This window comes from Protopterus annectens, chromosome 12.part0 (assembly GCF_019279795.1).
Source record: "Protopterus annectens isolate FY-2018-M chromosome 12.part0, PAN1.0, whole genome shotgun sequence".
Taxonomy (NCBI): Eukaryota; Metazoa; Chordata; order Ceratodontiformes; family Protopteridae; genus Protopterus; species Protopterus annectens.
The window spans coordinates 1,265,339,133-1,265,363,226 of NC_056746.1; the positions used below are offsets into that span (position 1 = coordinate 1,265,339,133).

Consider the following 24,094-nt stretch of genomic DNA (forward strand, 5'->3'; position numbering starts at 1 on the left):
TTAAGCTTTCAGCATCTATGCCCCCCATATAAATGTAGTATGAATTTTTTTTTTAACCATAGCTTCGATAAGTAAAAACATTACCATCCACTAATCACTGCTTCCCCACGGTCCTGAACACTTAATTCCCTTTCTTACCATTTGTTTCCCTGGTTCCCTGTATACCTCAGAAATGCTACTCAGGTTAAATTGCTAGAGGTTATATTTCCCCAATCCAGTTTTGAAAATACCCCTCCCACTGCACTTAAATGCAAGCAGCCCACCTCATGCAGCCTCTTATCCTCTAGCACACCCCCCAGTCACTTCATACCCACTGATGGTCATTCCATAATGCTCTCTTTCTCTGACCTACTTGGATGCAATATTCACCTCCCAGTTTCCTCTGCGTTCCATCTACTTTACTAGGTGAACTTCTACTTGTATTTTTACTCTGTTCTTCCAGTCATCAGTGTGGGTCAACACCGCCTTCACTCATTACTGACATGCACCACTGCTGAACTGCTGTTACTACGTCTGTTAAAAAGACCTTACATGAAGCAGAAGCACACAGCTAGTGTGTAAAGCTCTCCTTAATAAAACAGTAAAACACCTCAAGTCCAAAGTAAAATGAGAGAGCACCACAGCTGAAGCAGGTATTCAAGCAGATAAAATATTTATTGGAGTAAGCACTTTCACATCTCGATGGACCCTTCTTCATACTTCAATACAAAATCACTTTAGCAATGCAGCATACATATAAAAAAATAAAAACAATCAATTAATCAATATCAGAAAAATCTTTTAAAGAAATATTCACATATCGTCAGATTTGCTTAAAACCAAACCATACAAATGTACCCCAATGTATATATATCATAAGTATCATACGCAATACATACACACACACGCACACACACACACACACACACACACATATATATATATATATATATACACACACACATATATATATATATATATATATATATATATATATATACATACATACAGACACACACACACACACACACACACACACACACACACACAGACCCCCTACCACAAATTGTGTATATGTTTAAACATTATGCTGATGGTATGAGTAGAGATGTTATTTATTTGGCTTATTGTATCAAATGCCCATGTTTCTATATAGGTATGACCAATCGTATATGGAGAGATAGAGTTAGGGAGCATATCTATGCTATTAATAAAGGAGATGAAGGAAATGCCCTGGCTAGACATACTCTAGAGTATGGCACCACACATAGATTTTTGTTTCTAGTAATAGAATTAGTACCATGTACCCATAGGTTAAGAAATTTTAAAAATCATACAGAGCAGAAGAAAATTAGATGGATAATTAGAATGCAGGCAGACAAGGGGTTTGGTCTTAATGACAAGGTAGTGCTAAGACTGTTTTTGGCTGATAGACCTTTGAAGCACTAAGACATGTGTTTATTTATACGTGTTTGAAGTTTTTTAAAAAGGTATAAGATGCTTATATTGTGAACCAGATGCATTTATTGCACTTGTGTATGTATTTGTACTTTCTGTGTATATATATATATATATATATATATATATATATATATATATATATATATAATGTATTACTTATATCTGTACATTGTGGTAGATGTGCATGGTTTGGTTATAAGCAAATCTGACGATATGTGAATATTTCTTTAAAAGATTTCTGTGATACCGTGTTTAATTAATTGTTTTTATTTTTTTATATATATGCTGCATTCCTAGAGTGATTTTGTACTGAAGTCTGAAGAAGCGTCCATCGAAACATGGAAGCGCTTATTCCAATAAATATTCTATCTGCTTGAATACCTGTTTCAGCTGTGGTGCTCTCTCTCATTTTACTTTTGACCTTAAATGAAGGCATGCAGCTGGGTATATGGCTGTTCATACCACATAGTTGCCACTTCACTTCCAAGCATTTTAAAATGCAACGCTAAGTAAAGCAGAAGTATGCCAACATTCCAAATCAGTTTTTATATTGTTAGTCAACTTCTAATCCAGAATTTCAGTAACAGATAAATTTAGTGTTTCAGAACATCCATCTTGTTGTGTGTGATATTCTGTTACACCTGCATGTATACAAGCTTTATAAGAAGACACTGCAGTTTCCACATTCATACTCTCTAAACTGCGTGTGCCTAATATGACAGTATTCTTCAGAAGGACTGTAAAGGTGATACTTTCTTAAAATATCAGAGGACATGGGTGCAAGATCAAACAAAAAAGTTATGTACCTACCATAACGCTCCATGTTTGTTGTCCTTCTCGCCCTTCTTTCTTACTGGATGGGTTCAGAGCCGATCCTCGGCTCCGACTCGGCTTGGCTGAATACACTATCACGAAGTCTTTCACTTGGCTCGTGGCTGAATACCTATCCTATCATGCATTGAAGTAATCTTCCAGATCTTTCTTTGCTGCTAGTCATAAAATGTATGTATGTATTTCCCACATAACATGAAATATATACGCACACACACATTATATATACATATATACATATATACATACACACACACACACACACACACACACACACACACACACACACATATATGAAAACACATAACAGGAAAAACAACGAATTTCAGAGGAACTCCCTCACTAGGAGGAAAGGAAATCTCTTATCTAAATCCTCTAGGAGCCTTGGCTGGAGAAGGAGGGAGGGACATAAGAAGGAAGGGCGAGAAGAACAACAAACGTGGAACGTTATGGTAGGTACATAATTTCTTTATGTTATGTTGTCCTTCTCGCCTTCATTCTTACTGGATGGGACAGTGTCCCTAGCACCATCTTCCTGGATGGCTCACGGGAGTACACCTTTGAGCACTGTAGACCCAAAAGAACCTCAGTCCCTGAAGGCCAAATCTACTTTGTAATGAGTAATAAATGTATGGGGCCTAGCCCATGTAGCAGTTGCACAAATATTATCCATAGACAATCTTGCAGAGGATGTTGCTAGTGCTCTAGTTGAACGGCCTTAGACTTCTATTGTTTAAGGTGTGCATAAAGGTAATACAACTAGAAAGCCAATTTGAAAGTGTAACTTTTGAGACTGGATTGCCCTGCTTTGCTTGAGAGAAAGAAAGAAATAGCTGATCTGTTTTTCTAAAGTCTTTGGTTCTATGTAAATAAAATCTCAGTTGTCTATGTACATCCAACTGATGTAGTTTGCATTCTGCCTTGTTGGTATGATTAGAAAAGAAAACTGGAAGTTCAATAGACTGGTTCAGAATGGTTTTTGAGCAGACTTTTGGTACAAAAGATGGATTAGTCCTCAAAGATGCTTGGTGGTGGCAGTTAGCAGCCAGTCATCCAGGTATGGAAACACTTGGAATCCCTTGTTACTTAAGCCGCCATACACTGAGTTGTGACTGTTTCACAGCAGACGGACTTGTGATTTTAAACCTAGAACGGTTAGGCATACGTAAAGTTTTAATGCTTTTAACAACTGGTGTGATATTTTATTTGTGGATGTTTACGACTAAACAAGCATGCTTGCAGCACATTTCTTTCATACTGGGTTGTGACCTACTCTTAGGGAGTAAAACATGTCTTCACATGAAAGTTAGTTTGAAATGCACGACAAGTTTTTTGCAGGCATTGCATTTTAGCTTAGTGATTGAAACTGTGTTATGCAGAATGCGAATGCAAGCTGTCATTTTTGCTTATATTATACTATATTATATTGTGTTGTGATTTGCTCATAAAGGGGCGGGCTTGTGGCCTGATGTTTTTAACCAATGGTGTGCCATTTGATTTAATTGTGGAAGTTATAAGAAGGGGCATGTGTATTAGTATTATGTTTGGAAGTGGAGCAGCCAAGCTGTCAAACTGAGGGTCTGGAGAGATGGATGAAGTGCTCCTGATATATGAATCAGAAGGTCTGGAACTACGTCCAGAGCCCATGGCTTCTCCTTAAGATGAGGCCAGAGGAAGGGGAACCAAACCTGACGAGGCCAATATGGGGCAATGAGAATTAGCCTGCTTCCCAAGGCTTTAGCTTTCTGAATGACTTTGGGTATTAGGGGAAAGGGGGGAAGGCATACAGTAATCCCGAGGGCCAATCATGGACGAGTGCGTCTCAGTGTCGCCCGCACTGGGGGAATAAGGGCAAAGTAGCTGCTGCATTTGGTATTCAGTGGGTTTGCAAACAGATCGCAGCAAGGCTGGCCCCAAGTTTTGAAAATCTTGTCCGCTATGTTCTGTTTCAGAGACCACTCATGGGGCATCAAAATCGCCCTACTGAGCTTGTCCACTATCACGTTGGATTTCCCCGGGATATGCATTGCTACCAGAAAACATTGAGAAGAGATTGCCCAATGCCATACTCTCAGCGCTTCTCGACAAAGGAGGTATAATCTGGTTCCTCCTTGTTTATGTACCAGACTACCGACATGTCTGACTGGATTGCAATCTATCCTAGTGGGAAAGAGTCGTGAAGTGCTTGGAACACCAGAAGCTGCTCTCCTCTCTAGAACACTGATGTGCAACTGAGCCTCGTGTTCTTGCCGTGTACCTTGGACTGTTCTTTCCAGATAATGCCCCCCCCCTTCATCTGGGAAGCTTATGTTGTCACACTAGCAGCAGACTGTTGTAGTACAAAGGGTCTTCCGATGGTCACATGATTGGACTGATGCCAACATAGAAGATCTCTCTTGCATGAATCTGTTATCCTTATCTGATGGGACATAGGGAGTTCTTGTAGAGACCACTGAGCAAACAGAAACCACTGAAGGATTCTCATGTGCATGCTGGCTAGAGGGACTAGAGTTATGACTGATGCCATGGTTTCAAGGAGTGTTAGAACTATTTTTGCTTTTACCTTGCTCTTGGGAAGTAGGTCAACTATTAGTTGTCTGAGGACAGAAACTCTTTCGGGTGGGAGGAGAGCCATCATGGAAACGGTGTCTATTTCTGCGCCTATGAATGTAATATGTTGAGAAGGCAACAGGGCAGATTTTTGAAAATTCACTGTTATGCCTAACTGAGCACAAATTTCCACTGTAGTGTCCCTGGCCTGGCCCGTAGAAGTAGATGCTTGGTGGTGGCAGTTAGCAGCCAGTCATCCAGGTATAGAAACACTTGGAATCCCAGGTGTCTTTGGTGAGCAATTACTACTGCCATGCATTTGGTGAACACTCTGGGGGCTGTAGTGAGACCAAAGGGCAGAGCTTGAAACTGATAATGACTGGCTCCCAGTCGGAAGCATAGATGACTCCTTGATGCTCTGTCCATCTTTATATGGTAGTACGCATCTTGGGGGTCTACTGAGCACATCCAATCATCTTTCCCTAAAAAGGGAAGAACTGACTGCAGTGCCACCATTTGGATCTTTGACTTCTTTACAGATTCGTTTAACTTGGTGAGATCCAAAATGGGTCTCCAGTCCTATTCTTTTTGGTACTAAAACGAATCTTGAGTAAGTTCCGAATCCTATTTGGTCTGCGGGGACTTTTTGGATGACTCTCGTTTAGCAACTTTTGAATTTCTCTGGTTGCTTGTTCCCTCTGACTGGGTGGAACATCTGGGATTCTTCTGATCTGTGGAATGGGCTGGCAAAAGGGAATGGAGTAACCTCTGAATATTATACCTTTTACCCACTTGTTTCGGGATATCTCGCCAGGCTTCTGGGTACAAAGTTAACTGCCCCCCCCCCCCCCCGACTGCCTCCAGTGAAGAGCAGGTGGGCCTCCGTTCAAGAGCACTGATAGGATAGGGTCGGCTGCAAAGGGAATCGTGGTCATCTTGGTTTTGCAGCCCCCCCCCCGCCTCATGGGCGAAATCCACCATTATTGCCTCCCCTCTGCCCCTGGGGAAGGGCTCACCTCGTGCATCTTGAAAAGCTCACTAGGATCTTCTGAACCACATTTTCCAACTCTTCTGACTTTTAGGATAAGGTCTTGAAGGTATGGGAAAAACATACTCCAGCAGCAGAGAGTTTTTCCTTCCTGCTCACATCTGGTGAGTGTGTCCTTGACTTTAGGTTCAAAGAGTGACGAACCATCAGGTAGACTTGAAAGGGTTCCACAAAGTTACACAAACCCATCCAGGAGTGTCTCCTAAGGGAAACTCCTGAACCTGCAGCTCTACTCGCTCCATTGGCTGCACAGATCAGTCTCATGGAGGAGATGACTATGGAATTTAAGGTGGATAGCTGAGAGGTCACTTTTTCTGAGACCCCCCACAGCTAATGAACATTGGAGAGCATCTCCTAACTCCTTCAGGAGATCTCTCTGAAGTCTTGTAAAATGTGTGAGGTAGTTCAACGATCTGAGGGTGAAACTCGCTGACGAGGAAACACACTTCCCGTGTCTGTCCATTGTTTGGGAATCTTTATTCAGCAGATGGACAGATGAGGACATCTCAGGGAGTTCTTTCTTGGTGGCTGATGCCACCACCATAGCATCTACAGGTACACCTTATGAAAGAAAATCCTTATCCGAAGGGGCTGAAAGGAACTTTTCTGGCCTCCAACAGACTGGCTCCATAGTGTCTGGTGACTCCCATGCCTTTTGACTAACCAAATACATAATCTCATCAAAAGGCAGAGACACCCAAGGAGGCTAAAGGTTGAGATCCAAAGGCCTTCAGGTACACGGACTCCTCATCAGAAGGGTTAATGGGCTTCCAGCCGCCTTTCTGTTTTAGGATCACTAGGATATCTGAGAAAGATAGATCTTCAGAGGACTACCATGGGGACCCTTATGCTTCCTCGAGGTTAGTGTCAGAAGTGATGGACTCATCAGGGGAGTATATATACTTCCTCTTGCATGTTCTCTTTTGAGGGGGGGCTCCTCAAGACGGGTAGTCTGGGGAGGTCTCAGAAGAGTGGGGCTTGCCCAATGGGGCTACCAAGGCCCTAAACCTCTGCTGTCCTGTGGATGGGATGGTACCGAAGCAGATGCCGGTGCTTGAGGGCAGGAGAATGCCATTATCCTTGAGAAGAGCTGTAGGTGGGGACAGCACACTTATTCACCTCGAAGGTCAATCCCCCAGATTCCTAGGACACCTCAGTTTCTGAGGAAACAGAGGAAATCCCCGGCCCAAAGGAGATTGGCTCCGAAGCCAATGTAGGAGCCGGGCTCACCCTCGCCGACACATCAAGGGGTACACTTGGAACCAAAGAAATTCGGGTCTGAGAGTCCCCCCCCCCCCGGAGCTGACCAGAGAACTATGGCTCCCAGACACTCTGGACAGCACCGATAGTGTCGGAGCAGGTAACTGTTCTAAGAGTCTCGAAGGTGTCTTGGAACCGAAGGACCTACCAGAAGAAGTATCTGGCATTCCAACTCCAAAGGTCCAGCTTGGCTCGGAGGAGGAATAGTGGACGTAGTCTTGGATGGCTCCGAGATGGTGAGGTCAGAGCTGAAAAAAATTTAGCCAGTGCCAGCGACTTCAAAAGCCTGCACACCACCCTGTCCATGTCATCATCTGATAAGCTTCTAGAAGACCTGCATGAGATTGCAGGTGATCTAGACCTTTGAAGAACAGGGGATCTCAAGGTCAGAGACACCAATTCTAATTCAACGGACCAGCTCCGAGAAATAGTCTCTATCGGTTCCTAAGTCTTTGGAACTGATGGACTTGATTTGTCTGCACCAACTGTCTCCCTCAGTTCTGAAGATGGTAGAGTCGAGGAGATAGATTTTTTTAGTCATTTTAGCAATTTTCCTTGGAGGCTCAGAATGAGCCAAGGAATTGGATGAAGAAAAAGGTCTTTTGGATTTATTTATTTATTTATTTTATTTTACATTTGTTAACCGGGCTAGTCTGACTGGATATATTTCCATTTTCAGCAGAGGCCCGGGGAGAAAAGCTCCACATATGGACTTAAGAGATTTATAATGAGTGCAAATAACAAGTTACAAATAACAAGTTACAGACTTGTAACACTTCAACCAATGCATCTTGCTTACAAAAAGAAGGCAGCTGAAAAAAAAACTAAAATACATTCTATTAAACATCAATACAACTTTTAGAACCCGATAAATAATGAGAGACCAGGTAAAAGAACTAAAACATTGAAACCTAAAACTAGATTACAAAGAAGTACACTACCTAGACTATCTAAATACTATCATCTTTAGCATAATTACATATTGTAGCATGAGAAGAGAGAGTAAAGGGACAGGAGTTAGCAAAAAAAAAGCAGTAGAAGGGCAGTGTAGAGTTGATAAAGATATAAGCTTCCTGGGAATAGGGTCAGAGACACAAGGAATAGGATTTGTGAGGAGAAGGAGGCAAGGTGGTGAAAGGCCAGTTAAGGGGGGGGGGGGCGTAAGAAAAGGGAGAGGAGTGGTAGGTAAGGAATTAACATTTAATCAGGATTTGAACAGGGACACATCCAGTGGCTTTTCAGATAGATTCTAAGTTTTTGTTTAAACAAAGTAGTAGATGCCATAGAAGTAAGTTCAGTAGGAAGTTGATTCCAGTGTTTACCCAAGGCATTTGAGAAGAGGGAGTCACCAGCTAGGTTATTAGACTTTGTCAGGGAAACTAGCAGTTTGTTTGATGAGCGGAGAGAGTTTAGATTAGAATATGTGGTTAAGAGGTTAGAAAGTGCAGGTGTCTTTTGACTTTGGTATAGAGCTCTATGGACAACTGTAAGTTGGGAAAGAAGTAGCATGTTAGACAGTTCAAGCCAGTTAAGTTGCTGCAGATTTAAACAGTGATGTGTTCTAAAAGGCTTACCAGTAACAAATCTGGCTATGTTATTGTAGGTGGTTGATAGTTTGTGAAGATTGTTTTTTTTGAGGTTAGTGTAGATTGGTGAGGCATAGAGAAGAGTAGAGATGAGGTGAGAGTGGGCAAGAGTAGCTTTGGCTGGGGAGGTTAAAAAAGTCCTAATTAGATAGAGAGCCGAGTTTCCTGTTTACATTTTTAATGGTATTATTAATGTGACAGTCAAAGGTAAGGTTGTTGTCTATTGTGACACCTAGTAGTTTGGTAGTGGGGTCAGGTGATATAATCGTTCCATTATTAGATAAGATATTGAAATCTAGTGCAGGGGATCTATTAGTAGGCTTAAAGAGTAGTAGTTTGGTTTTTTTTGCGTTAAGGAGTAGGCAACGTTTTAAGAACCAAGTTTCGACTTTGGAGAATATATCATGTGTATTAGTTTGGAGTTCAGCAATGGATTTAGCAGAGCAAATTAGTGTGGAGTCGTCAGCGTATTGTATGCATGTAGCCTGGGGAATAGCTGCTTGTAGGTCGTTTATAAAGAGGGAGAAAAGAAGAGGTCCGAGGATAGAGCCTTGGGGGACCCCAAGTGAGATAGGTAGAAGAGATGATAGTTTCTTATCCCAGAGAACGGCTTGTTTCCTATTAGAGAGATAGGAAAGTACAGTTTTGTACCTACCATAAATGTAGATGTTCGAAGATCCACATTGCTGCAGTCCTAACACTTGGGGGTAGTCCGCTGTCCCAGTCAGCCCGAATACCAAAGTATAAGGCTGACGTCGGTCAAGGCGCATTATTCTGACGTCAGGACGTCAGGGTACAAATGCGCATGACCGACGTCATATCCTCAGTCTTTTCTTGCCCCAGATGTCAGAAGACCCTAAAAAGATAAGGCCAAAACCAAAAAACACCAAACACTCCTGTACCAAAAATATGTACAATATATACAAATTTACAAAAGTATAACCCCACCCACACAACCACCCCTAAACACAGAGGGGAAGGACGGAGGGTAAATTGGACTGCAGCAATGTGGATCTTCGAACATCTACATTTATGGTAGGTACAAAACTGTACTATGTTCTTCATCTCACATTGCTGCAGTCCTAACACTTGGGTAGAATCCCAAAGCAGAGGTAAGGAAGGCTGGCAAATCATAAAGAAGCAGGAGCTGACAACATGCCCTGCAAAATAGCCATGGCAAAACCAGCCCTAGATTTAGAGTAGAGAGGAAGGTGGTAATGCTTAGAGAAAGTATGCACTGAACTCCAAGTAGCTGCCTCCAAAATATCCTTAGTTGCCACCCCTTAGAAATGCTGTTGAAGTGGCAGTAGCCCTAGTGGAATGAGGCCTAATCCCAGCTGGAATCTCCTTGCCATGATGGGAACAACAGAATGCAATGCAAAACCCAATCCACTTAGAAATAGTTTGTTTTGACACAGGCTTGCCCTGAGAACTCAAAGCAAAAGAAACAAACAACTGCTGAGACTGCCTAAAATCCTTAGTCCTGCTTAAATAATAACGCAACTGCCTGTGCACATCTAAAGTGTGCAAAATCTTTTCCCCCCTATTTTGGGGATCTGCATAAAAGGTAGGCAAATGAATAGTTTGGTTTAAAGCCACACTAGAAACCACCTTAGGCATAAAGGAAGGATTAGTACGTAATGATACCCTATCCTTATGGAAAATCAAAAAAGGCTCAACCGCCATAAGGGCCTGCAATTCAGAAACCCTTCTTGCAGAAGTAATGGCCAACAAAAAAGCAGTCTTCCATGACAAGTATTTCAATTCAGCAGTAGCCGCAGGCTCAAAAGGTTGTAGAGTAAGTTTCTCCAACACAAAATTGAGGTCCCAAGCAGGAGTAGGAGCTCTCGTGGGGTCTTATATTCTTTGCCCCTCTAAGAAATTGCTTGAACAAAGGATGAGAAAACAATGGTGGGTCACAATCATAGTGAGCTGAAATTGCTGCAGCATGAATCTTAATGGAAGAGAAAGACAAACCTTTGTCCAATAACTCAGTAAGATATTGAAGAGCCACACTCAAATTAGGCTCAGAAACATCCAAATCCTTTGCTGCACTCCAAAATAAAAATCTCTTCCATTTTTCGGCGTACACTTTCCTTGTACTAGGTCTTCTGGCTTCCATAATCACATTCAAAACTTGTTGAGGAAGCTGAGACCTGCTGTGGTTCAAAACAGAATATGCCAGGCTGTTAGATGAAGAGAGTGAAGCTTGACATTGAGTAGATGACCGTCCCTCTGAGACAATAGGTGTGGAATCAAAGGTAAAGGCCATGGAGGCTTCCTTACCAGACTCCTTAGTAATGGGTACCAGTGTTGCCGAGGCCAATCTGGAGCTATTAAAATCATCCTTGGCTTGTCTTGTCTGACCTTTAGGAGTACCTTTGGGAGGAGAGGCAGAGGTGGAAAGGCATACACATGAAGATTTTTCCAACTGAAAGAAAGAGCATCCACTTTCCAAGCTGTGTGATGAAACCTTTTCGTGCAAAACTTTGGCAGCTGGTGGTTTAGTGGAGAAGCGAACAGATCTATGTCTGGAGTTCCCCATGACACTGTCAATTTCCGAAATACATGAAGATCCAGTTTCCACTCATGGGGATCCATGATTTGCCTGCTTAACACATCTGCTAAGGAGTTCTGTGCTCCCGGCAGAAACCTTGCCTGAAGATTTAGGTGCAAGCTGAGCGCAGTCTCCCACAAAATCACTGCTTGCCTGCATAGAGGATAAGAATGCGTTCCCCCTTGTTTGTTGATGTACCACATGACAGTTGTGTTGTCTGTTAGAATCAACACCTGCCCTGGAAGAAGTAACTCCTTGAAAGCCATTAATGCAAAGTGGACTGCTAACATCTCCTTCATGTTGATATGTAGATGCTGTAGTCTGGCAGGCCACTTGTCTTGTATCCACTTTCCATTCAGATGAGCTCCCCAAGCTATGTCGGAGGCATCTGTCGTTAGAATCTGACTCGCCTCTGGCCGGGTCACAGAGAGTCCCTTGTTTAGGTGACATTCCTGAGCCCACCATAAAAATTCCTTTTGAATGCAAGGTATTATTTGAATGACAGTGTCCAAATCCTGGCAGTGCTGTGTCCATACATTTTTGAGATACCATTGCAGCTTCCTCATATGCAGTTTGGCATTGGGAAGCACCAGAATACAAGATGCCATGAACCCTAAGGCTTGAAGGACTGTCCTTGCAGTCAGCCCGGACTGAAGAGATAGTTGATGGAAGTAAAGGGAAAGATTCTTTTGTTTGTCCGGGGTTAAAAGGCCATCTGGGTTGCTGTATTCAGTCTCACACCCAGAAAGCACATGTCTTGAGAGGGTACTAGACTGGACTTTATTTCGTTCACAGAATACCCCAGGCATCTTAGCACTGCTATCACATATTCCAAATGCTGAAGAAGCTCGTCCTTTTCTTGAGCCAGAATCAGGCAGTCGTCCAAGTAAGGATAGATTTGTATTCCTTTTAGCCTGAAGTAAGCTATCACTGGAGCCAGAACTTTTGTGAATACTCTGGGTGCAGTAGATAAGCCAAAGGGCAATGCAGAGAACTGATAATGGGAATTCCCAGCTCGAAAGCAGATACTTCCTGCAACTTAGTCTGATAGGCACATGAAGGTAAGCCTCCTTGAGATCCAAAGTTACCATCCAGTGATCTTTGCCCAGCAGAGGTAAAAGCTGTTGTAACGTCAACATTTTGAACTTGGGAATGTCCAGAAAAGTGTTGAGGATAGATAAATCCAAAATTGGTCTCCACGTGTTCCCCTTTTTTGGTACTAGGAACAGGCGAGAATAAAATCCTAGGCCCCTTTCTTGGCACAGGAACCGGCTGAATGGCCCCTATTTGGAGTAACAGAGAAATTTGCTTGTGAGCCTCTTTTCTTTGTAGAGGAGGAATGTCTGGCATGCCTTTGAAAGGAGGCAAGGTATGGAAATAAAACCTGTAACCGTGGTGAATGATATCCAATACCCATCTATCTTGGGTAATTAAACTCCAATTTTCTTTGAAAAGTGCCAGCCTTCCTCCCAAAGGTGCTGCCAGACGAGAAGGCTCTGGCAGCTGAAAAGGCAGGTCATTGGGTCTGCTTACGAAAGGACTGACCCCTGCCCTCACCAGAAGACTGAGCAGGTGAACTCCCTGTTCTAGGCCTAAAAGAACCTTGAGCTCTGCCCCTACCACGTCTAGACCTACCCCTAGACTGGGAATCATAAGAAGGATGTGTCCACCCCTTAGTAGGCTAATTTCTACTAAACTTCGGAGGCTGAACCTGCAAAACATCTTTAACAGTCTGCATAGACTTAGCCTTGTCCTCCATTTTCTTTAAAACTGCTTCCACAGGCGAACCAAACAACACATCAGATTGTAAAGGAGCATCTAAAATCCTTGTCTTAACATGCTCAGCTAAATTCTGATCCCTCAGCCAGGCGTGCCTGCGAAGAACAGAACCAGTGGCAGCCACCCTCGAAGAGGCCTGTACAGCATCAAAACCACATTGCAAGGAATGCTTACCCACCTGTTCAGAAACATGAACTAGATCCTGCAACTCTTTACACGCAATACCTTCCGCCAGAGCATCTACCTTAGACTTCAATTGTGAAAGGAGATAATTTTGGTATTTTAACATGTGAAACTGGCAATTCAAAGCCCTCATGGCTAAAGTGGAAGAAGTATACACCTTCTTTCCCCATCTATCCAAAGCCCTTGCCTCTTTATCAGGAGGAACAGGATTTTTAACAACAGAAGCCTTAACACCTTTAGGCCCCTGAGAAACAGTTTCTGGGTCTGCCCTAGGACTCTTAAAAAGATACTTATGAGCTTCAGGCACCCTATAATACCTATCCGGTTTAACTGGGGCAGGAGGCAAAGAATCAGGGTTCAAGGAAGCCTCTGCAAAAACATCTTCCACCACATCCAGAACAGGAGGTATAGCTAAAGGCCTATGCTGGGGTAGAAACAAAAATTCCCTAAGCCTTCCTGGAATCAGAGAAATCTTGACCTTCCCATTTAAAATGCTCCCTCATGGAATGAAGAGTCTCTGAAAAAGAAAAATCCTCAGGAGGAGAAGCCGAAGGAGTAGAATCATCTACATCAGAATCAGAATAAGGAGGAAACTCCTGTAAGTCTTCAGCCGAAGACTCAGAAGCCTCCGAACACTGCTCAAAACTCTCAAGCTCAGGTTCCACCCTAAGCCTCTTATCAGGAGGGGGCATAGAGCCTCTAATCATAGTAATCAAATCTTTTGCCATTTTAAGCATATGTTTCTTAGGCAGAGACCCTGAAGAACTAGGGAAGACACCCACTGAAGTTAAACCTGGCCTGCCTCTCGAAGAAGCCTTGGAAACAGAAGGGGAGGGCCTAACCACCTTAGGGAGGGAGGGGAGAACAGCTACCTGAGAAGCCCCTTCAGCCTGGCCTACCTCCTGAGAGGACACATCTTGTAACAATAAAGTCTCTTCCTGAGACTCCAAAGAAACTTCTGGCAGAACCTCCGGCTCCACCGAGCCCTCTAAAGAACCGACGTCCGGGACAGACGGTTCTTCCAACCTAGGCTTTGCTGCTTTGTCCTTGCGCTTTTTAGACGAAGCGGGCGTCGGAGCATCCGACGGCATTTTATAATTACAACGCTTCCCAAAAACTAACCTGGCACAATCTAATCTTCTCTTTATAGTGCGTTTGTTAAATCTAGCACAAGAGCGACATCCAGCAACGTTGTGCTCAGGCCCTAAGCAAGGTATACACAAGGTATGGTAATCCCTATGAGGTATCTGTTTCCCACAAGAAATACAGTTATTCACTTTTTCTGACATCCGGTTAAATACTGAGGCAAGAAAAAACCAAAATATTCCCCAACGGGGTACTTAGCCAACTTTGATTCGGTCTGAAACTCAGACTTCAGAAAATTTCAGAACGCCAACCTGCACTCGCAATACTGCTTCTGCATCGGACCATGCGGCAAAAAAGACTGAGGATATGACGTCGGTCATGCGCATTTGTACCCTGACGTCCTGACGTCAGAATAATGCACCTTGACCGACGTCAGCCTTATACTTTGGTATTCGGGCCGACTGGGACAGCGGACTACCCCCAAGTGTTAGGACTGCAGCAATGTGAGATGAAGAACATCTGAACCAGTGGATAGCTTTAGGCTCTAAGGAAAGAGATTTGAGAATTTGTATAAGGAGAGAGTGATTAACCATGTCAAAGGCTTTGGATAGGTCGATAAAGAGAGCAGAAGACAGGATGTTATCATTACGATTCTTGTTAATCAGGTCAGTAAAGGAGAGGAGAGCGGTAGTTGTGCTATGAAAAGGCCTAAAGCCATGTTGACAAGTAGTAAGAATGTTGTTTTTTATTAGGTGGTTCATTAACTGCTGGTGAACACATTTTTCCATGATCTTAGCGAGTGGGGACAAGAGAGCTATGGGTCTATAGTTGGAGTATTCATAGGAGTTACCTCCTTTGTGTAAGGGTATGATGTGTGAGATTTTCCAGATGTCAGGTATGGTTTCTTCACTGATAGTTCTATTAATGAGAATGGATATGGGATAGGCTATTTCGGAGGCTGCTTTTTGAAGAAATTCAGATGGAAGTTGGTCTGCTGAAGGGGAGCATGGTTTGAGTTTATGGATACATTTCTGTATAAAGGAGGTAGAGATGGGTAGAAGCCTAAAGGTTGGTAGTTTGAGGGATACAAGGTCAGGGATGTTAGTGTTGTCACAAGTGAGATGAGAGGCCAAGGCATTAATAGTGTCAGTAAAGAAAGAGTTGAAAGTATTGGCTATATCAAGGGCAGAATTCTTTTCAGACCCAGATGGGGATGGAGTGGAAGTCTGTCCAGGGTGTAGAAGTCTATTTAGTGTTGACCAGAATTTTTGAGGGTTGTTGTGATTAGTTTGCTGGAGGTTACTAAAATAACTTCTTTTATCAGTGAAGATGGCTTTTTTGGTAGTATTTCTTAGGTGCCTGAAAGTCTGTTGGTCTATAGGAGATTTGCTAGTTCGCCATTTTTTCCATGCTTTATTTCTAAGTAACATTTTTTGTCTAGTGTCATTAGATAGCCAAGGGGCAGGTTTTGATTTAATTCGGATGGAGCGTTTTGGTGCATGGTAATCTAGAATTGTTAGGAATGTGGTGTTAAAGTATTGGACAGCTTCTTCAAGAGGCAGTGTCTTTACTGGGTTCCAGTTACAGGCATTAAGTTCAGTTTTAAATTGAATAGTGTTGAAATGTTTAAGATCGCGTATGGTTCTGACAATTGGAGTATTGTAAGGGGCATTTTTCTGTCTTATAATATAAGTTAAATTGTGATCACTAAAGTCATCAGGTAATGTTCCAGACTTATATTTTAGTAGAGGTTTATTCACGAGAATCCAATCAATAATACTTTCTTTGTTATTAGGTTTATTTATCCTAGTAGGGGTGCTTATTGTCTGTGTAAAGCCATGGAGGTTGATATGAGAGGTTGGGTTATTAGTGTTAAAATAGGTCCAGTCTAGATTAAGGTCTCCTAGTATTATGGTTTCTTGTGGGTGGGTGGAGGTGGACCAGCTGAGGATATTTTCTAAGGTAGTAACATTGTTGCCTGGTGGTAGATAAATACAGATTATATAGATAGATTTTTTTGGGTTAAGTTGAAGCTTTGAGATAAGAAGTTCAGACTTGCTAATGTCCTGGTTGTCACAGGGTACTAATGTTACATTGAGTTCATTTTTGAATAAAAGAGCTACTCCTCCACCTTTTTTAGTTTTGCGGTCGAGTCTTAAGATGTTGTAACCTGGGGGAGTGATTTCATTGTCTGTAGTGAAGGGTTTTAACCAGGTTTCAGTTAAACAGAGAATATCAAAGGAGTGGTGTTCAAGAAGGGAGTGGAGATGGGTGATTTTGTTATTTATACTTCGTATGTTAAGATGCCCTATGAGTAGGGTATTAGTGTTGGAGTTAGGTATCAGTGAGGAAGAGTTTGGGATAATGTCTGATGAGGTAGGGAAAGGCCCTGGGTTTGGGTGAATGTCCCCATCTGCCAAGGTATAGTGGGTAAATTCAAGGTTAGCTTTGTTAGACAAGTTCAGGAAGTATTTTAGTTTCTTAAGCATGAGATTTTGAACTTTAATATGAGATAGCCTGTGATATTTAGCTTGGAGGAAGCTGGGGGTAGAAGTTATATTTAAGTGTGAAAAGTTTAGGCTATTGAAATCTGAGGCTGTATGTTTGGGAGTGTGGTGAAAGTGGTAATTGAGGCATGATTCATAACAGGTTAGGAAGTAGGGTAGTGTGAGAACAAGCGAAATAATCAATAGAAGTATTTGTTTTGTCCGTGCAGTTTTTGTTACAGAGTTTTTAGAAGAAGTGTTGAAAGCTTTGCAGGACATGTTTATCAGTGGGGAAAAGAGTTAACTTAGGAGTTAGGTCAGATTATAGAATTAGTAAGAGAGAAGCTAGAAGGAAGGGTTAAAGTAAGTATTTGTCTGTGTGTGGGAGGGTGGAGATAGGGGATGTAATGGAGGAGGGTGTGTTTGGGAGGGAGGTACAGACTAGAGTAGGTGTTTTGGATAGGTGTAGTCAAAGGGGGGGTGTGGTATGTGAGGTATAAGGCTGAGGGCCCGTGGGGTGGGTGGGATAAGGGGGTAGGGAGGGGAGCGAAGCATAGCTAGAGGGGAGAGCGAGTCAATCAGTTTAGTAAGCTGAAACATTACTGTTTCCTAAGCTATGTAGTGTAATCAGAAGGGCTTGTGGAGAAAGGTACAGGAAGATGGAGAGGAGAAGGTAGTTTTACAAAAATATAACAGGTATAAGGTATATGTAAGAATATATAGGGATTAGCAGTGGGTCCCTAAAAGGAGTAAGTGAGAGTATGTAGGTAAGCAGAAAAGTCAAGATACAGTCATCTAGAGAATCAATAGGCGAGAAGAACAGTGAGAGGAATGCAACAGCCAGGAAAGTAGAGTAGGTACAGCAAGGGAACAGAAAAGGACAGGCGAGCAGGACGTCGCTACAGAGGTGAAGCTGGCAGAGGAGGGAGACTCTAGGCCAAACAGGGGCAGGAGGGAGTAACTAGGAAAGATGAAAGGGGAACTAGTAAACTGCAGGTAGGCAAGGGACAAACAGTCCTAACTGGAGCCACGTGAGTGCTACCCACAAGAGGAAAACACATAGAATAATATAATTCAGCAAATAGACGTACAGTCCGTAATGTTGAGAGTAAGTATCACTAGACCGTCATTCAGGAGGAGCTAGGGGTGCTTCCTGGGTGCCAGCACAAAATGGCCTGCTTTGTATCTTCTGGGAATCCAAGTGAGATAGGCCAATAGGGAGGGGACACCCGATGAGTAGCACAAGGCTTAAAATGAGTCCGTAATGTTGAGAGTAAGTATCACTAGACCGTCATTCAGGAGGAGCTAGGGGTGCTTCCTGGGTGCCAGCACAAAATGGCCTGCTTTGTATCTTCTGGGAATCCAAGTGAGATAGGCCAATAGGGAGGGGACATCCGATGAGTAGCACAAGGCTTAAAATGTTACAGGGAGCACACCACGCAGGCACCAGGGAGAACCTGCAGTAGGCTAGGGGAAGTTCAAAGATTTGTCACTAGTAGTTGGGGACTTAGATTTTGAAGCAGTTTGTAAAGCTTTATCAAAAGTAGGCTTTATTAAACGTCTTAAAATCAATTTGTTTTTCCTCTCATGCAACATTCGAGAGCTGAAGGAGTGACAAAAACTGCAAGATTCCTGAAAGTGAACAGCCCCTAAACAGTACACGCACACTCTGTGCCCATCAGTTATAGACATTTTCTGTAAGCACTGTTGGCATTTCTTGAACCCAGAGGGCTTGGGTTCCTTATCTCTGGACACATTGTACACCAAAAGATTTTGAACAGCAATAAGAAGTATTAACACTATAAACACCCTAAGACAAACACACAGAAAAAAACACTACAGGGAAAACACAGCTCTACCCTCTAAGTTAAACGGGCGCTATGCCCTCTAACTTAAACGGACCTAGCTGAGCTAAAGGGGAACACAAGACAACAAACCCTCTAACTTAAACGGGATTATTTTTAGTTCTCCAACTTAAACGAGCTAAAAGGAATGCACACACAAACTACTACTGATGAAAAGTTTGACAGAGATAGGATAGGGCCTAGTAGAAAAATGACGGCCAACAAACAACAACACAACAGACGACAGAAAAGGCACACAGAATACTATAGGAAGGATAAACTGCCTAAGACTAGGATCACTCTAACAATAAGATTTTGACAAAAAACAACTATTAATAATAAATTTGAAAACACTTAGCCACAGCCAAGGACAGAGCATCAGAAAGTACAGTTGTGTACACCTACCATAAATGTAAATGTTCGAGTGTCTTCACTGCTGCAGTCATGACTGTAGGGTTCTCCCCTGCTGGCAGGCAGCCCTCGGTTGGCCAGAATCCCAAAGTCTGGGTCCGGCGTCGGCTGTTCAACCATGCTCCCTGACGTCAGAGCGCCAGGAGTACAAAGCTGACAGCCGACGCCATCTTCTCCAGTTTTTCTTGCCCCAGATGTCAGGAGTCCCCAAATGAAAAAGGTCCCATAACCTTTGCAAATACACCTCAGAAGAAAGGTAAAAAAAGGAAATACACAAAAGTAAAAATAAGAGGGGACAGGAGGGAGGGAAACCCAGACTGCAACAGTGAAGACACTCGAACATCTACATTTATGGTAGGTGTACACAACTGTACTATGTTCATTGTGTTTCACTGTTGCAGTCATGACTGTAGGGTAGAATCCCAAAGCTGAAAGAAAGGGAGGTGGTCATAAAGAGGAAGGGGCGGCTAAAAGGCCCTGCAAGACTGCAGAGGCAAAGCCTGCCCAGAGTAGAGAGGTAGATTGTAGTGCTTAGAAAATGTATGCATTGAACTCAAAGTTGCAGCTTCCAAAATGTCCTTGGTAGGAACTCCCCTGAGGAAGGCCGCAGAAGTGGCAGCAGCTCTGGTGGAATGAGTCCGTATACTCCCTGGGATTTGCTTTCCATGGTGAGAATAACAAAATCTGATTCCATGAGCAGTCCATTTAGAAATGGTCTGTTTTGAAATGGCTTTACCTTGGGAACTTGAAGCATAACAAACAATTGTTCTGATTTTCTGATGTCCTTGGTTCTGTTCAGGTAAAAACGTAGCTGTCTGTGTACATCCAAGGAATATAAGATCCTTTCCCCTTTATTTTGAGGAGTGGGGAAAAAGGTTGGCAAGTGTATAGTTTGATTTAAAGCCACTTTGGAAACCACCTTAGGCATGAAGGTAGGATTAGTCCTCAAAGATACCCTGTCTTGATGAAAAATAATATAAGGTTCCACAGCCATAAGAGCTTGTAACTCTGAAACCTCCTGGCAGAGGTTAGGGCTAACAGGATGACTGTCTTCCAAGATAAAAACTTGATGTCAGAAGAGGCAGCAGGCTCAAAAGGAGGCAAGGTTAGTTTTTCCAAAACATAGTTGAGATCCCAAGCAGGAATAGGAGGAGATCTAGGAGGTCTTAAGTTCTTAGCTCCTCTGAGAAACTGTCGCATGAGCTAGTGGGAAAAGATGGGAGGGTCTGTATTACAATGAGCAGAAATAGCAGAGGCATGTATCTTAATGGAAGAGAAAGAGAGACCCTTATGTAAGAGATCTGTCAAGTAAAGTAAAATTAAAGTAATGTTGGGAAGAAGAGGATCAGAATCCTGAGCCTGCATCCAGGAACAAAATCTTTTCCATTTTCCTGCATAATATTTTCTAGTGCTAGGACGTCTGGCTTCTAAAATGACATCCATAACCTGCTTGGGCAGTAAAGAAGAAATCAAAGGCCCTGGATTAACCAGGCCGCCAGGCTGAGAGTTCTGACATGAGAGTGTAGAACCTGACCCTGATGTTGGGACAGAAGGTTCGGAGACTGAGGTAAAACCCAAGGGGGCTCCAGGCATAGGTTTTGTAGAGTTGGATACCAAACCTGCCGAGGCCAATTTGGAGCCAGCAAGATGATCATCTTGGGCTTGTCCTGTTTTATCTTCAGTAAAACTCGTGGAAGAAGAGGAAGAGGTGGAAAGGCATATCCCGAGAGGTTCCCCCAACTGAATGACAGGGCGTCCACTTTCTAAGCTTCTGTGTGAAAAATCCTGGTGCAAAAAGTCTGTAGCTGATGATTGAGATGGGATGCAAAGAGGTCTATGTGAGGACATCCCCAGACTGCTGTTATCATCCTGAATATTTTGGTGTCCAGCATCCACTTGTGTGGATCCGAATGGTTTCTGCTCAGACTGTCTGCCAGGAAGTTTTGTTTCCCTGGTAGAAACTGAGCTTGAAGATCCAGATTGCAAGATAGAGCTGTGTCCCATAGATCCATGGCTAGTCTGCAAAGGGGGTAGGAATGAGATCCCCCTTGCTTGTTTATGTACCACATAACTGTGGTGTTGTCTGTCCATATTAACAGTTGTCCTGGTTGTATAAGATTCCTGAAGGCCAATAGAGCTTTCTGAACGGCTAACATTTCCTTTAAATTGATATGCAGGTGCTTCTGAACCTTTGTCCAAAGGCCCTGCAAACAATTGCCCTGAAAATGGGCTCCCCAAGCATAATCCGAGGCGTCCGTGGTTAGAATCTGAGAGGCAGGAGGCAGACGGAAGGGCTTCCCTTTGTTTAGAGCACATGTCCTGGACCACCAAAGAAATTCCTTTTGAAGGCAAGGAAGAACGGAGATCAGTATGTCTAAACTGTGGCAATGCTGAGTCCATACACTTTTAGGTACCACTGTATTTTCCTCATGTGTAGTCTTGCATATGGTACGAGAAGGATGCAGGAGGCCATGTAACCCAAAGCCTGCAGGAATTTCCTTGCAGATAGGTGAGTTAAAGTTGCCAAAGTTCTGAAAGTTGAAGCCAGCTGTAACTGTTTTTCGGATGTCAGAAATGCCATCTGGGTTGTGGTGTTTAGAAGTGCACCCAGAAAAGTTATCTGTTGTGATGGTGTCAAATTTGACTTTTTTATGTTTACAGAGAATCCCAGGAACTTGGAGGTTCTGTACAAATTCTAGATGCTGGAGTAAGATATCCTTGCTGTCTGCCTAAATTAGACAATCGTCCAGATAAGGGTAAATTTGAATTCCCTTGAGTCTGCAGTAAGCTACTACTGGAGCCAGGCATTTGGTGAAGACCCTGGGCGCAGTAGATAATCCAAAGGGCAGCGCAGAGAATTGAAAGTGCCTCGATCCGGCTTTGAACCGGAGGTATTTTCTGCGATCCTGCCTGATGGGAATGTGTAAATATGCCTCCTTTAAATCCAAAGTTACCATCCATGCATTCTTGGACAGCATTGGAAGTAGCTGCTGTAGAGTAAGCATCTTGAATTTTGGAATCTCTAGAAAGGTGTTCAAGACCGACAGATCCAGAATGGGTCTCCATGAGTTTTGCTTCCTTGGGACTAGAAAGAGCCTTGAATAAAAACCCTTTCCCATCTCTGAAAGAGGAACCAGTTCTATGGCATTCATAGCCAAAAGAGCTTCCACCTGGTTTAAGGCCTCCGTCCATTGATGTTTTGGAAGGTCTGGCCATCCGCTTGGCCTTGGCAAGGTATGAAAATGGAATTTGTAACCTCTTAAAACCACATCCAAAACCCATTTGTCTTGGGTTATTTGAGTCCAATTTTGATAAAAAGAGAGAGATTTCCTCCGAGAGGGGCTTCCAGGCAAGAAGTTCCTGTAGCCCCACAGAGGACGTCATTGAGTTTGTTTCCTTTGAGATTGTGACCTGTCCTCTCCTCCCCTAGGGGTGGAAGCAGTCCACTGTCTTGGTCTATAAGCAGCTTGTGATTGAGGCCTCCCTCTGGAACGTCTGTATCTACCCCTCTGAGGCCTGTCTGAAGTGGGAAAGGACCAATTTTTGAAGGCCAATTCCTGCTAAATCTAGGAGGCTGTACTTGTAAGAAATCTTTAACTGTTTGCATGGATTTCGCCTTATCCTCCATCTTTTTAATCACCTCTTCAGCTTTCGATCCAAACAAAACATTATGCTGAACAGGAGCATCCAATAATTTTGCCTTTACCTGTTCAGGTAAATTTTGTTCCTTTAGCCATGCATGCCTTCTAATGACTGTGCCAGAGCCGCAGCCCTACAAGAAGCCTCCAAGGCATCAAATCCACAGTGTAAACCATGCTTCCCAACCTGTTCAGTGGCATGCAATAAGTCATGTAATTCCTTATCATCTGCACAGGCAGAAATGGAAGTAAGCTTTTGTTTTAAGACAGACAATAGAAATTGCTGGTATTTAAACATATGAAACTGACAGTTTAAAGCCCTAATGGACAAAGTAGCAGAAGTGTACACCTTTTTGCCCCATCTTTCTAGGGATCGAGAATCCTTTTCAGTAGGAATAGGATTTTTGGCAGAAGCGGCCTTAACTCCCTTAGGACCCTGAGAAATGGTTTCAGGGTCAGCAGTAGGGTTCTTGTATAAAAACTGATGGGAATCAGGAACCCTGTAATATCTATCAGGCTTAACAGGAGCAGGAGGAAAAGAGTCAGGGGTTAAGTTAGCCTCCGAACAGGCATCATCCACAATATCCAAAACAGGAGGAATAGCCAGGGGTCTATGTTGGGGAAGAAGAAGAAATTCCCTCAGTCTTTTCTTGGATTCCGAATACTCCTGTCCTTCCCAGTGGAAATGTTCCCTCATTTCATGCAAAGTTTCCCCAAAAGAGAAATCCTCAGGGGGAGAAGCTGAAGGAATGGATTCTTCAGCATCAGAATCCTCATAAGGAGGGAAATAAAATTCCTGATCAGAAGAAGAAACTAAGGAAACAGAAGCCTGATCAGAGGAATCATAAGAAACATCCTGCCTTGGCCTTTTGTCTGGAGGGGGATGAGAACCCCTAATCATAGTAAGTAAATCCTCCGCCATCTTAAGTAACTGTTTCTGTGACTTGGGAACCAGTTCAGAAGAGGCCTGTGTAGAAGTCTTTGATTTTGAAGGAGTCTTTGCCTTTGTCTTTGCCTTTATTAGTAGCCGAGTAGGCCTGAAAACCCCTTCGGAAGCCGGTACCTGCACAGCGGCTCTGGACCCATCCGAAGGAGCATTGTCTGAAGGTCCTGCAACAGAAATATTTAAAGGCCTGGTTGGCTCCTCATGAGAGTCCGTTTTGGCCGTCTGTTCTGAAATGGCCGACGACAGGGGCTGCAAAAGCACCTCACTGACGACGGCCGAACCAGAAGCTGGCTCCGCTTGTGCGCTATCATCAGATTTGGACCTCGGAGGCCTGTCTCTATCCTTGCGACGTTTGTGAACTCCAGTAACCAGGACCGTATCCAACGACATTTTATAGTTAAAGCGCCTACCGAAGTAATGAAAAGCAAAATCGTACCTTCGCTTAATTG

General features: G+C 43.2%; 1 protein-coding gene across 1 annotated transcript in view; it reads right to left on the bottom strand.

The window, feature by feature from the left end:
• ZHX3 (zinc fingers and homeoboxes 3) overlaps positions 1-24,094 on the bottom strand; it is a 436,276-nt gene that overhangs the window by 143,816 nt on the left and 268,366 nt on the right. The window lies entirely within an intron of this gene.